The sequence below is a fragment of the Palaemon carinicauda genome, chromosome 7 (genome assembly GCF_036898095.1).
Source record: "Palaemon carinicauda isolate YSFRI2023 chromosome 7, ASM3689809v2, whole genome shotgun sequence".
Taxonomy (NCBI): Eukaryota; Metazoa; Arthropoda; class Malacostraca; order Decapoda; family Palaemonidae; genus Palaemon; species Palaemon carinicauda.
Window position 1 is genome coordinate 141,336,582 of NC_090731.1, and position 15,000 is coordinate 141,351,581.

Below are 15,000 nucleotides of genomic sequence, written 5' to 3' on the forward strand. Positions count from 1 at the left end.
TTCAGCCAAGAGAGTTCTAACCCAAGACAGTGGAAGACCATGGTACAGAAGCTATGGCACTACCCAAGTGTAGAGAACAATGGTTTGATTTTGGAGTGTCTTTCTCCTAGGAGAGCTGTTTACCATAGCTAAAGAGTCTCTTCTACCCTTACCGAGAAAAAAGTAACCACTGAAAAATTACAGTGCAGTAGTTAACCCCTTTGGATGAAGTAGAATTGATGTATGAGGACAGAGGAGAATCTGTAAAATATAGGTCAAACTGTTCGGTGTAGGTGTAGGCAAAGGGAAAGTGAACCGTAACCGGAGATAATGATCTGATAAAAGGCATGGTTACATTTATTATTTCCTAATTTCACATCAATCTTGTGTATATATCTATTATAGCTTTTTGGTATTATGTAGTCAGTATTTATACACACATACACACATACGTGTGTGTATATTATATATATATATATATATATATATATATATTTATATATCTATCTATCTATATCTATATATATATATATATATATATATATATATATCTACTACTATCTATCTATATATATATATATATATATATATATATATATATATATATATATATATATATATATAAAAGTATATATATAAGTTGGCGTGATAAAATTTTGCTCTAATATAAATAAATGTATAGAGATAACTATGATTTTGTTAAGCATATTTAACAAACTATTCATATTATACTTAGAAGAGTAGTTTTAAAGGTAAAATATATCTTAGATAGTACGAAAATCAGATCATCTATCTATAGTTAATTGTCTACCGTACCAAAGTGTTTCCGTAATCCACCTGTTATTATTTCATATCATTCCTGGAACAGCTATTAAAGCGGACTGATATTCACTGCCCATCGTTAAGCATCGCTAGCTCGGTATGATGCCATCCACACTAGATCTCTGAAAGCTTTATACAGCGCCTCCGGAGACACGGAACCGAGCACGGTGGACGCTTGTGTATGATCAGAGATGATCCTTCATAAGTCAAAGGATTTGATTTCCTCCGTCGCGAACAACGGAGAACAGATTTATTGAGAGTGAAGGGGTGGTGACACTTATATCTCGAAGTTACATGCTTGTGTGCCTGGTTTATTTAACGTATTTGTTTGTTGGTTTCGTCCAGGTACGTTAACAGAAAGTTATTTTAGTCCTTTTTAAGGTAATATGTTTTAGAGTTTTTTTAAACGGTGTATGTGAATTAGTATTAATGAATAATACTAATGATGATAATAATAATAATAATAATAATAATAATAATAATGATTGAATAACAATAGCAATATTGATAATAATAATAATGATAAAAAGTAATAACACCAGATGTAATTGATATTTTCCTTATTTTCAACGCCATTATTTTACATTGTAGTTTTCTGTATAAATAATTTTTTATTAATAGATACAAACGGGAATATACGTAAGAGTTCATGACATATTCAGTAACTATATATGAACTTATTGCTTTTTCAAATGCCCAATATTGCGACCACATAAGTTTTGTCTAATAATGTACAATACTCTTAAAAACACATTATAATATATTAGTTGAATAAATGGGATGTTATTAAAGAGAAAAAAAAATCAAATAACAAACAGAACAAAATTACGCACCTGCGAATAAATACACAAAACAAAAGGTTTCAGTTCACATATTAAGATTTTCATCCAAGCATAAATAAAATTTTAATAATTACGAAAAGAGGTATGCATAGATATTCCAATGTCTATAATTTTGCAATATACTTTTGCAGTTGAGATTTGAGTGGTCTTAAGGAAAGCAATTGCTTAAAGATCACCCCCCCCTTTTTTTTTTTTTTTTTTTTTTGGCGAATAAGAATCGCTTGCAAGCCGATGAGCGCAATAAAAACACCCACTTGGTGGAAGACATCCAGACAGAAATTTTCCTATTCGCGTCGTCCATAGGAAATAAGAGAAGATGCGATTGCGCACGAGTCCCTATTGATTAATAGGGCTTCAATATCCATTAGCTTTCTTGACGGGCGACGGACGAGAACCGAAGACGAAGAGGGGGAAAAAAAAAGGATATTCCGACGCCTTAAGGATGTCGACGCTTCACGCCTCTATCTTGGCTTCATTTGGAATCAGGAAACCAAGAATCATCGCAAATTATTGGGAATCAATAGGTGCCCTGGACTTACTCTCTCTCTCTCTCTCTCTCTCTCTCTCTCTCTCTCTCTCTCTCTCTCTCTCTCTCTCTCTCTCTCCAAAGAAAAAAAGAGGCAGTGTTAGTTTTTTTAGGAAATTTGCATTTTTGAATCTGAATAATGCTTATGACAAACCTTTATGCTGCTGTTAACCGGTTTCGTATGTATGTGCATACATTACTTTTTCATATGACTTCAGCTGCAAAAACACTCTCTCTCTCTCTCTCTCTCTCTCTCTCTCTCTCTCTCTCTCTCTCTCTCTCTCATATATATATATATATATATATATATATATATATATACCCACCTTAGAACAGCAATTATACAAATTATACGTGTCTGTCTGTCCGTCTGTTTGCCTGTCTCTAAGGGGAAATCCCCCTCCCCAGACTGTGAACAAAAGCGGCTTAACATTTGTATGTCATTTTGACTGCCATTTTAAGTCAACTGTGTTATTTTCAACTTTCAACATTATTATTGATTGCTCAACTATATTTTGTGGTTGTTGCACGGAGTAGGTCGACAAAGACATAATCCTTCAACTTCCACCGAAGCTTTGCAGAGGATTCAGACCAAGACCTACAGGAGGAGGTCTTGGTCCAGTACAGTGAAGGCTTTACACTGGGCCATTTGAGGGCGAACACGTCCTAATTCCAAAATCTCACCTCATTCCGACTCTCTTACCGTTTTCATTCAAACGATTGCAATTTCCTCTGCGACATGCATTTGTAATATACAATCAATAGGGCACAAAAGGCCAATCACTCAAAGTCACAGGTTTGGATTTAAGTAACGAATACTTCTGTCATGGACTGCAGCTGTATGTGGGAAAGTCAAGGGCGTCTAATCCCCCAGAATTGCTAACATAATGTATAAAGTCAAGTAATGAAATATATTCATAATAACAGAGTGAATAAAGTGAATTATGATGAATAAAGAATAAGTTTGAACCTATCTATGGCCAAGCTGAGTAATATAGCTAGTATATATATATATATATATATATATATATATATATATATATATATAAGTTAGTGTATGTTACCCGTCAGGATGACGGATATAAATTTACATACAGCGCATTTAATACGTACACCAGATATTGCAAAAGAATAGCTTGCAGTGCAGTCTTCATGACATCTTATTTTTATTACCGTTGGAAAATAATAGTAATCCTTCCCTGTCAGCCGGTCTCATTTTCCGTCGATTGAAATATTAAAGGACAGACTTCATTCCTTTTTAGCAAATAATTTCATGAGCAATTATGATGTTTGAAGTACTTAATGTTATATAATCGTCAAACAATAATGGTTTTCGCAGGTAACCCAAGTATTGCGAAATTTCATACTGAAGAAAAGTTAAATCTTTCGGAAGTCTAACAACCATGCCGGTTTCTGTCAAATTATTCATTGAGAAGACAAAAAAAAAAAAAAAATATTATAGAGATAATTACAAAATATGACTCAAGTTGTTTAATCCTTTTATCATGCCGTTTGGTTTTAGTTTTCTGTCGTCTTATTACTTATTAGCTTTGTGTCTCATCTGATGTGCCACTTTTCAGAGATAAATGTTAATTTTTCTTGAATATCTACTGTACTTCTGTAAAAGTGCTTAATTTCCGATAGTCCTGCACATATCAGTATTCATGCGATGAGAAATTAAATTATCATAAGGATATTTTAAAGCACCAATAAACACACGACTGAATCGAAATTACCCCTAATGTAAATGGAAACAATATGAAAAAACTTTCAAAACAATGCTCTGGAAAAACGAAGTGAGAACAGGTGTCCTACGCCAATAGAATCCTCCTAAAAATATAGGGAATAAAGGGGACGAACAAAAGGGTTTTTGGCTGCTGGTTTTTATTTTATTTTTGTAGTCCCAACATAAGAACAAAGAAATTCGTGGAAAGTTCGAGTCAAACTACAACGAGAAATTGAATATGTGGCTTCTGGCGATTGCTGAGAAAAGGCAAGACTTTTGGGAAAACAAAGCTCATAGGAAAGTGAACAAGTGGGATAAATTACTACTTGGTATTTCACTCAAAAGCTCTGATTTGTTAACGCAATAAAAAACCTGATTTAGGATTTTTAAATGCAAATAAACATATTCGTAAAAGTTTTTTTGACTATATATATATATATATATATATATATATATATACACACACACACACACTAGTCAGAGCCACCCATACTAGGTTGCTTTACTGTGAGCAATCTGCCGAAAATCTCCCACCTTCACCATTTTGCAATGACCAGCGTGGTGATAAATACTGATTTAACATGTCTGTGGTATTTGTCCTGCAGTGGATTAGAACGGCTGCATTTGTTTGTTTTGTGTGCTATATATATATATATATATATATATATATATATGTGTGTGTGTGTGTGTGTGGGGGGGGGTACGAATGTGTGCCTTATGAAAGTGAATGAAGTAAAAATGATGAAGGTTGTGGAGATGAATGATCAACTTAGTGTAAACGTCATAAGAAGAACTGAAAGGCTGAGAAATATCGATATGCATAGCCATGTTATAAAAGTTAGAGTGCAATTCTGATTATTATTATTATTATTATTATTATTATTGTTGTTGTTATTATTACTACTACTACTAGCTAAGCTACAACCGTAGTTGGAAAAGTAAGATGCTATAAGCCCAAGGGCTCCAACAGGGAAAACTAGCCCAGTAAGGAAAGGAAACAAGGAAAAATAAAATATTTTAAGTGCAACAACACCACTAAAATAGATATTTCCTATATAAAGTATAAAAACTTAAATAAAATAAGAGGAAGAGAAGTAAGACTGAATAGTTTGCCCGAGTGTATCCTCAAGCAAGAGAACTCTAACCCAAGACAGTGGAAGACCATGGTACAGAGGCTATGGCACTACCCAAGACTAGAGAACAATTTTTTGATTTTGGAGTGTCCTCCTAGAAGAGCTGCGTATCATAGCTAAAGACTCTCTTCTACCCTTACGAAAAGGAAAGTAACCACTGAACAATTACAGTGCAGTAGTTTACTTGGAAGAAGAAATTGTTTGGTAATGTCAGTGTTGTCAGGTGTATGAGGACAGAGGAGAATTTGTAAGAAAAGGGTGCAATGTAGTATTGTCTGGCCAGTCAAAGGATCCCATAACTCTCTAGCGGTAGTATCTCAACGGGTGGCTGGTGCCCTAGCCAACCTACTACCTATTTGAAATAGTTTAGTTATGGTAAAAATGAATGATGTTAGGATGAGGAAATGGACATATGATTCAGAAACATTAGACTGAAGGAGGAACAGGAGGACTGAATGTTGAAATAGCCAATAAAATCAACGGCCCCGGAAGATTCCTCTTGCACTGGGGCGGCCCTTGGAAGCTTAATGTTCTTCGGTGGCCCTGGAAGCTTCCGTTGGCACTGGGGCGGGGGGGAGGGGGCTAAAAGCTTCCATTCGCACTGGGGGTGCCAGGAATCTTTCCCTGGCACTTGGGCAGCCCTGGAAGTTTGCCCTGGCACTGTAGTGGGTCTGAATGCTTCCCGTGGCCCTGGAAGCTTACCTTGGCACTGAGCCGGCCCTGAAATCTTTCTCTGGCATTGTGGCGGCCATGGAAGCTTCTCCTCACACCGGGGTCGTTAAAAATTGAGGCAAAGGGGATAGTTTGTGTAATTACTACTTCGAAGCACTTCTAGAACCGTAGATAATGGGGAAGGGTAATGGAAAAGGGTCTTATTCACCACTCAATTGTTACAGAACTAATTTTGTGGGGAATTTGGTTGGCTGTCTCTCTCTCTCTCTCTCTCTCTCTCTCTCTCTCTCTCTCTCTCTCTCTCTCTCTCTCTCAGACATAGGCTGTAATGTTAAAGGCTCTGTAGTGAGAAGTTTCGCCGATGACACAAGAATAAGTAGAGAAATTACTTTACTTGTGTTGAAGATAGGAACTCATTACAAAGAGATCTAAACAAAATATATGAATGGGCGGAGATATATAGAATGGTATTTAACTTCGATATATTCGAATTAATAAATTATGGAAACAGAGAAAAAATGGTATATGCATACAGAGGACCTAATAACGAGACAATCACAAACAAGGAAGCTATTAAAGACCTTGGTGTAATGTTAAACAGGAATATGTTAGGCAACGACCAAATAGCAACACTTGGCTAAATGTAAAGCAAAAATGGGAATGCTATTCAGACACTTTAAAACGAGAAAAGCTGAACACATGATTATGCTGTATAAAACTTATGTACGTAGTACACTCGAGTACTGCAATGTGATATGGTACCCACACTACCAAAATGATATTGCACAAATAGAGAGTGTACAAAGTTCCTTTACTGCTAGAATAGAAGAAGTTAATGACCTTGACTACTGGGAAAGACTGCAATTTTTAAGATTATACAGTCTAGAAAGGAGAAGAGAACGCTACATGATAATACAAGCTGGAAACAAATCGAAGGAATTACTGAAAACATCGTGGAGCTAAAAATATCAGAAATAGCAAGCCGAGGTAGATTAATAGTGCCAAAAACTATACCAGGAAAACTAAGGAAGGCACACAGCACATTAATCCACTACGCACCAGCATCGATAATGCAGCGACTATTTAATGCGCTGCCAGCTCATCTAAGAAACATATCAGGAGTGAGCGTAGATGTTTTTAAGAATAAGCTCGATAAACACCTAAGATGCATCCCAGACCATCCAAGACTGGAAGATGCAAAATACACCGGAAGATGCATAAGTAACTCTCTGGTAGATATACGAGGTGCCTCACACTGAGGGACCTGGGGGAACCCAAATATAGAATAAGGCAATAAGGTAAGGCTCTCTCTCTCTCTCTCTCTCTCTCTCTCTCTCTCTCTCTCTCTCTCTCTTTCTATATATATATATACATATATATATATAAAGTATATATATATATATATATATATATATATACGCTAGATCTATAGGCACATGTTAATTTGTAGATCTTGTGTATATGCAAACACACATAATATTTATAATCTATATTTAGATATGATAATAATAATAATAATAATAATAATAATGTAAAAGGATTTAGGCATATCGAGCGGGTGTGTGTTTGCGTCATAAGATTATACATTTCTATCTTTTTAACGTTCACGTGTTATTTTCTTAAAAGCGCGGAGTTTATTTACAATAGTGTCTCTGCTCACCCAAGCCCTCCTGGTTATAGCAAGATTCGTGTTTTAATACACTTTCACAGAAGAAAAATTACTTTTCGGGCAAAGGAGTCGGTGTTTTAGAGTGAGTAGCCAAGGTCGACAAAAAAGAGATGATGAAAAAGAAGGCACAAGAAAGACGCATTGGGAAGAAAATGAAAAGGCTCACTTAAGCAAATGGAGGGGAAAGTCAAGGACACTTGAAAGATGAGGTAACACCAAGGAAGCATCTTCTTAGATTGAAAATGCAGATTATATACATACATATATTATTATTATTATTATTATTATTATTATTATTATTATTAAATGCTAAGCTACAACCTTAGTTGGAAAAGCAGGATACTATAAGCCCAGGGGCCCCAACAGAGAAAATAGCCCAGTGAGGAAAGAAAACAAGGAAAAATTAAATATTTTAAGAATAGTAACTTTAAAATAAATATTTCCTATATAAACTATAAATACTTTAACGAAACAAGAGGAAGAGAAAATAGATAGAAAAGTGTGCCCGAGTGTACCCTCAAGCAGGAGATATATATATATATATATATATATATATATATTGTATATATATATATATATTATATATATATATATATATATATATTGTATATATATATATATATATATATATATATATATATATATATATATTTATATATTATATATATATTTATATATATTTATTTATATCTGTGTGTGCACTTGTGTGTATGTATATCATCGTTAAAGTATTAACCGGTATTTTTATTATTTTGTTATCGTATTTCTTTTATTATTAATTACCCATTTCCATTACATATGAGTACAGTATTGATAAGTATCATCATATATTGATTGTTTAAAAAATAATAGTAATAATAATTTTTATTATTATTATTATTATTATTATTATTATTATTATTATTATTTCATAGCAGTGTTCATTTTCGAATTATTAAAGTTATAAGGTAATCTTAGTGTAACCATCTGTTTTGAGTCATGCTACATTGAACAATTGAATTAGATATAACATCATCATTATCTTCGCCCATTGATGCAATGGTGCTCTGTTAGATTTCGCCAGTCGTTTCTATATTGAGCTTTTAATTCAACACTTCCATTCATCATCTCCTACTTCACGCTTCATAGTCCTCAGTCATGTAAGCCAGGGTTTTCCAACTCTTCTAGTACCTTTTGGAGCCCAGCTGGACTTTTGGTGAACTAATCTCTCTTGGGGAGTGCTCAGAGCATGCCCAATCCATCTCCATCTACCCTTCATCAGGATCTCATCCACATGTGGCACTCGAGTAACCTAATTTGTCTTATAGTTTCATTTCTAATCCTCTTTTGCCATTCAACTCCCTATCTCCTTCTGAAGGCTTTGTTCTGAAATCTTCTAAATCTATCGAAGATGGTTTCATTGTCATACCATGACTCATGTCCATATAGAATCACCGATCTCACTAAACCGATGTATAGTTTGATTTTTTGGGTAATATCAGGTGATTTGATTTCCAAATTTTACTTAACCTAGCCATTGTCTGATTTGTTTTTTTCAATTTTTCACTAAACTCTAAATCTAAATACCCTGTATTGGAGATCATAATTCCTAAATATTTAAATGACTCTACCTCCTTAGTCCTTTCAACTTCTAATGATATTTCATCTTTTATCGCATACTTCGTTCTCATTCATCTCCGTCTTTTTTTCTATGTATCTTAAGCCCAACCTCGTGTGATATTTCCTGCATTCTGGTAAGCAAGCATTCAATTTCATGTGGTTTTCTGCTAATAAGGACAGCATCATCAGCATATTCTAGGTCTGCTAATTTTCTGTCACAAATCCAATTCAATCCTTCTCCACTATCTCCGACTGCCCGACGCATTACAAAATCCATGAGGAAGATAAACAACATAGGTGACAACACATTCCCTTGGAACACTCCGCTGTTCACTGGAAATTCATTTGATAGGACTCCAATAACATTAACTTTGCACTTGCTATGCTCATGAACAGACTTGATTGAATTTTTATATTTAAGAGGAATTCCATAATAATGCAGGACTCTCCGTAAAATTTGCCAGTGCGCACTATCAAAGGCTTTTTCATAGTCAATAAATGCCATCACAAGTAGATTTCTACATCTACGCATTGCTGTACAACATGTGTCAAAATGAAAATTTGGTCACTTCAGCTTTACCCTTTCGAAATCCTGCTTGTTCTTTTTTCATTTTTTCATCAAATTTTCTCTTCAGTCGGTTTAGAATGAGCTTACAATATATTTACATAACAACTGATGTAAGTGTTATGCGTATGTAATTATTGCAATCAGTCAGGTCTTCCTTTCTTTGCTATTTTCACCAGCACTCCTAACTCCCTTTCATCAGGGTTTGCCTCTTCATGCCACATTCTACAAAATACTCTTGTAAGTATTCGACAGGGCACTTCATATTCAGTCGGTGTCATTCTCGCAGTTATTCCATCGTATCCAGGGCCTTCCATCTCCGAGTTTTTTAATGATAGCTTCGACTTCAAACACACTGAATTCATTCATGGCTACATCAATGTTTTCATCAGCTTCAGAGATATTAATCAAATTATTCCCTTCGTATCTCCTATTCACAGCCACACTAAAGTGTTCCATCCAACGTTGTCTTTCGTCATCTTCTGTTGTTATAACAGCTCCCTCTGTTTTTGATGGGTTTATGCTTTTTCTTCTTTGCCCCAGTAGAGATTTCATTAATACTTCTATGAGCTATCCTTACACCATATCCACTCCCTGAATTCATAGCTTTGTCAGCCTCTTCTGCTTTACTATCTAAATCTTCTCTCGTTATTCCTGGGTCTTCTTTTGGCTTCACTATCAATACGGAATACTTAGTATGCTCTACTTTGTAATTTTCATTACTCCCTCGAAGACTTTCAACAATCAATTTCTGTCTTAGTGTCCTTTACATAGTATACCACATATCATTTGATATCCATGGCTTTCTCTTAATAACTGCATGACCCCAGACTTCACTATCAAATGACTGATATATGTTCTTAATGCCACACCATTCTTCATTAATTGTCTGCTCATTCTCTCTTAAAGTCTCTAAGACTGCAAATCGATTCCTACATTCAATTGCAAATGTTTCTCTGTGCTCTTCTTCTAGAACCTTAGTTTTATCAAACCAGGGAATTCTATATACCTTTCCGTCGGGTGCTGTCAATTTTAGTTTCAGTATGGTAATGGGGAGCTGGTGATCACTACCAATATCTGCACCTCTATAGCTTCTTACATTTCTCAGTCCTACTCTCTTCATTAATTGCAATATTATCTATTTGATTTTTGTAATTACCACATGGTGAAGTCCATGTATACACGTGGATGTCTTTGTGCTGTAAAAGAATACCTCCAATGACAAGAATGTTTGTTGAACAAAAACTTATGAATTTTGCTCCATTTTCATTTGCAACTTTGCCAAGACCTTTACACCCATCACATTCTCTATGGCTTGATTATTCCTTATAACTTAAGCATTGAGGTCGCCAATCACAATTTTCATATCCCTCTGGGATATCCTCTATTACATTCTGCAGCTCTTCATAGTATTCATCTTTCCTTTCTTCCCTGGAATCATTTGTTGGTGCATATCAAACTATAATACTCACATTGCACTGCATTCATTTGAACTTTGCAAGTAACAATCTACTGTTAAAGCTCTCCACTCAGTTAATGCCTTTTCTGCTCTTCGTGCCTTGGTCTAAAGTTTCCTTACTAATCGTTTCACATGTTTCACTTAGGGCCAAGATATCCAAACTATATTTTCAGAAATTCACTCTCTAATTGCTGTAACTTCTCAATATGATTTATGGTTCTAACATTCCAATTACCAATTCACAATTTGTCTTTATTATTTATAAACCAGGAGACTCTTACCACTCTGCTACACTGGGACTGTGGGCCATTCTATCATCTTCCCTTTCCATTAACAGGCTAAATCCATAGAGGATTCATTGGCTAGATTCATCAAAGGATAACCAGTTCCTTTTGATGCACAGTGTCTATTTAACTTAGGCAAGTGACCCATGCTGGTTCATACTAATTCCAGTAAGATCGACCGCCAGGCATCAGGTGTAAAAGCCGAAGAGACAGTTTGTTTATCGCCTTAAACTCAATCCGTCACCCTGCTGCCAGTGACTTCATCGAGATTTAGGGGGCCATTTCCTCCACACCCAAAGCTCTCATTACTCTACCAGGTAGCTCATCCGCTTTTACGAGTATAACCGTTGGCTTACATGGATTGCTAAGATATACCGCCTAGCTCGATATTATTCTTCTTTGTCTGCATCTTTTCCCACTTTCATGTGGGGTCGATGTTTCTGACCAGCTTTCTCCATCTACCTCTGTCCCACACTTCATCACCGGCTAATCCCTTTGATCGAAGGTCATCCTTGATACAGTTCATCCACCTCCGCTTTGATCTCCCTCTCCTTCTTGTTCCCTGTACCTCCATTTCTATCACCCTCCTCCCAATATACTGTTCATCTCTTCTCATGATATGACCATACCACCTCAGTCTACTTTCTTGGATCTTATCTGATAGTTTTCTAACTCCTGTGGTACCCCTAATTACTTCATTCCGTATCTTATCTCTTCTTGTCACCCCACACATCCATCTCAACATTCTCATCTCTGCTCCATCCAGTTTCTTCTCTTCTGTCTTCTTTATTGCCCACGTCTCCACTCCATACATCATTGCCGGTCTCACAATGGTCCTGTGTACTTTACCTTTCAACTTAACCCCTATTTTCCTGTCACACAGTACTCCACGCACTTTTTTCCAATTCTTCCATCGTGCTTGTATTTTGTGGTTTATTTTTTGCCCCCAGATCACCATCCTCTGGAACTGTTGATCCTAAATACCTGAAATTTTCAACTCTTCAATCTCTCTCCTTGTAAACTAACTTCCCCATTCTCGCCATTTTTCAATCTCAAATTATCTGTCTTTTTCCTACTGATCTTCAATCCTCTATTTTCCATTTTTCTTCTCCACTCCTCCAGTTTCTCTTCTACTACCTCTCGCCTAGTGCTACACAGTATAACATCATCAGCAAAAAGCATACACCAAGGAGACTGATCTCTAATACCTTGTGTTACTACATCCATGACCAGATCAAATAGGTAGGGGCTCAATGCAGACCTTCTGATGTAGTCCTACATTTACTGGGAAACTTTCTGTTAGGCCTATACTGCTCTTAACATTTGCTTCTGCCCTCTCATACATATCTTTAGTGATTCTTACATATTTCTCAGAGACTCCCTTTTCTCTCATACATCTCCACAGCTCCTGACGTGGTACTCGATGGTATGTCTTCTCCATGTCAATAAAGACCACATGTAATCCTTTCTGTTTCTCCCGATGTTTTTCTATCATCTGCCTCAAAGCAAATATTGCTGCTACAGTCCCTCTTCCAGGCATGAATCCAAATTGTTCCTCACCAATTGTTGTTTCATCTCTGATTCTCTTCTCAATAATCTTCTCCCATATTTTCATTTTATGGCTTATCAGCTTTATGCCTCTGTAGTTGCCACATTCCTGGATGTCCCCCTTCCCCTTATAGATGGGAATGATTAGGCTTCTTCTCCATTCTCTGTCATCTTTTCCTGATTGAAGATTTTCTGCATCAGGTCCCACAGGGTATCTATACCTTCCTCTCCAAGACTCTTCCATACCTCTACTGGTATATTACCCGGTCCTGCAGCTTTACTATTTTTCATCTTTTTTACTGCTTGCTCTACTTCTCTTCTAATCACTCCTATGGTAACTGCCTCGTTTGGGAGTCTTATCTTCAAATACTGTTCTTGGGTTCTCCTCATTCAATAGTCCTTCAAAATAAGTTTCCCACCTTTTAATTTAATTCTCTTCTGCTAGAACTATACCATTGCTATCTTTTATTTGCCTTATCTGTGTCAGGTCTTTAGATGCAGCATCTCGGGCCTTAGCAATTCGTAATATTTTCTTCTCTCTTGGTATTTCCATCTCTTTATAGACTTCATTTAATGTCTCTGCCTTTGCTACTGCTCTTCTTGCTTCTTTCTTTTCCTGTTTATAATTTTCTTTATCCTGCTCTTGTCCTGATAGATCTGCCTTCTTCTTGGCTTCTTTCTTGGTTTTTACCCGTTTTTGCACCTCATCATTGCGATTCTTTATTATTTGGGGGTCTTCTTCCAGATGACTTTCCAAGTACTTCCTCACCGATCCTTAGAGCACGGTATTATATATATGTAAAATTAATTTTTAAAAATTGACATTTAAAAATAGATAGTTAATTATGAGATGGTTGACTTCAACAATAAGGCAAAACTACTAACTCCAGTCACTTTTCATTTGAGGGCTGTGATGTGTATTTCATGGTTATCACCTGTAAACTCGTTATTTCTACGCACCGACAAATGCAGACACACACACACACACACATATATATATATATATATATATATGTGTGTGTATATATATATATATATATATATATATATACATATATATATGTATGTGTGTGTGTGTGTTTGTGTTTACATATATGTGTGTATACAGAATTTTGATAAACATAATGGGGATGCAAGAACTTTAATTAAAAAGTGGAAAAAGTTTGAAACAAACTGTAATGGTTTTTTTTTTCCAGTTTGAAATGATTTTTCCCTAAAGGCAAAAGTTGTGTCTTCTTTTCCAGAAGCCTAGAAGATTTAAGCGGAAGTACTGAATAACAACGGAAATGTAACGTATGTAGTTTGTTTCCCGAGGCTAGGTTCTTCTAGAATGATTTTTGTACGTATTCTTGTGTCTTACGGATTGTTGGTTTTATTATCATCATCATTATTATTATTATTATTATTATTATTATTATTATTATTATTATTATTCAGTTTCCCTGTTTTAATTATTTGGATTGAAAAATTTTTGATAGCTCTCTCTCTCTCTCTCTCTCTCTCTCTCTCTCTCTCTCTCTCTCTCTCTCTCTCATAGTTATAATAATGAATTCAGAGATAAAAACCATTTGAAAAACATCATCATCGTTGAGAATTCGTGTATGAATTCGCTTCTGTTTTATGTGTATATACTTCATTCTTTAAATAGAAGTTAGAAGCTAATTTTCTGTAAGTAGCCTTAATATAAGGATTGTATTATATATCTAATAGATTAAATATATTGATATGTAGCTTATTTACTATTAGTCTCTGAATAGATTGTTGTTTAAATAATTGTTCTAATTTGATCTTTTCTTAGTAAACAATGGACGATCTATCACACTCAAATTATGCACATATTTGTATATATATATATATATATATATATATCTATATACATATACATATAAATAAATATATATATATATATACATATATATATATATATATATATATATATATATATATATATATATATATATATACACATATACAGTCATACCTCCCGACACGAAAGGATCTGCTTACAAAATTTTGTTTATGCTAAATAAGATGCCAAGAATTTTATGGCTCGTATCACGAAAAATATTTTGTGCAACGAAAGGAGGTACGATATGAGAGGCAGACTGATTTTAATATTCACGCCCCGCCAACCCGTAAACTCGTCATTATCCTCCCACGCTCCCATTGGGTATCT

At 35.2% G+C, this 15,000-nt stretch overlaps 1 protein-coding gene across 1 annotated transcript in view; it reads left to right on the forward strand.

Annotated features, from left to right (window-relative positions):
* The window catches only part of LOC137644041 (dopamine receptor 2-like), a 681,134-nt gene that overhangs the window by 260,626 nt on the left and 405,508 nt on the right, over nt 1–15,000 (forward strand). The window lies entirely within an intron of this gene.